Source organism: Amphimedon queenslandica, unplaced genomic scaffold, assembly GCF_000090795.2.
Source record: "Amphimedon queenslandica unplaced genomic scaffold, v1.1 AMPQUscaffold_2253_Cont25744, whole genome shotgun sequence".
NCBI classification, from domain to species: Eukaryota; Metazoa; Porifera; class Demospongiae; order Haplosclerida; family Niphatidae; genus Amphimedon; species Amphimedon queenslandica.
In genome coordinates, this window is record NW_003557411.1 from 1 (window position 1) to 1,273 (window position 1,273).

The window sequence follows — 1,273 nt, forward strand, 5'->3', positions numbered from 1 at the left end:
AGCTCTTGTTAAGGTCAGTTTAATCATAGTGTTTTAATTTATTATCATCATTTGTCATTATAGTTCACTTCAAATAGCATTGAATTTTTTTGTGAACCTGCCTTCATCATGCTGGTTAAGGAAGGTATGTAGTTCCTTTGCTTATGTAGAATTTATGGTTATGTTATGGAACTAAGCTTTGTAGGACTATGTGTGACAAGATACCTTTGAAAGATCTGCTTCACTACATGGAACCCGAGAGTTCATTAATGATGGAGATTTTGGGAAATTAATTTCTCAGTAATGTAAGTTTATTATTTTAGTGCCTTCTTAATTTATGGCTCTTTAGGTGTCTTAAGTTACAAAACATGAAGTGTCTTGCTTGTGGAACATTGGTAGACTATGATGAAGAAAACAATTATAATCTTTTTTTGGTTTTAATAATAATTCCAAATCATTTTAAATTAATAATAATAATAACTAGACGAATGTAAAACATTAAGGGGCTCAGCCCCCTAGCCACGCTATATTTTAAAGGTTACATGGTATAGAGCTACATTATTGTACATGTACATGAGTAAATACAGTAGTTTGTAATGAAGTTATCATGCTTGGAAATACAAATTTTCTTTATCAGTTTATCACATTCTGCAGCAAAAAAGTTGTGTTGGAAGCCAGAGACAGTAACTGCAGTCATAGGTTATGTCAGTAGTTGTGGAGGCTTTACAAGCTCACAACTGTGGCATATCTGCCTTCTTAATCTTCCTTGCTGTATTTGGAAAGTAGTAGAGACTTCTCTTTCATTCTTGCTGACTCAAGTGAGTGACTTGTAACTTGTAAGGTCAAGAACATGAACTGAGAACAATGAAGAATTGATAGCTGGCGCCATTTTATTTCACTGTGACCACACCCGTTTTCAAAGAAGATTAAACGAGAAGGTGCGGTATAAAAGGCGGGGCCCTGGGCATGGTGGCTTCCGTTTTATTCACATGTAAAAATGTCGGCTCTAGATGGTGTTGCTTCTTCAAGGAAAAACGCAGGAAGAAAGGGGTTTTGGTACCAAATGGACTTCCATTTTACTCTCAAAGAAGACAAGGACCAGTTCTAGTTAGGCTTGATCGAGTTAAGGGGTCTTTAGGCACGAAAAGAAGGCGCTGGAACTGCTGTCTCATTTACTCGCCGATTTAGTTTAAAAAGAGAATCATTCTGAGGCTCTATCACATGATACTAGTAGTTCTTCTGCTATGCTCAATACTTCAGGTAGTTATAATGTGTTTAAATTAGTGATTATATA

The 1,273-nt window shown here is 35.8% G+C and overlaps 1 long non-coding RNA gene across 1 annotated transcript; it reads left to right on the top strand.

The window, feature by feature from the left end:
* Positions 1 to 17: 17 nt before the first annotated feature.
* LOC109593269 (uncharacterized) lies at positions 18 to 450 on the top strand. The gene is made up of 3 exons (XR_002190853.1): positions 18 to 124; positions 177 to 284; positions 329 to 450. It is a non-coding gene; the product is annotated as an uncharacterized LOC109593269 (long non-coding RNA).
* The last annotated feature ends 823 nt before the right edge of the window (positions 451 to 1,273 follow it).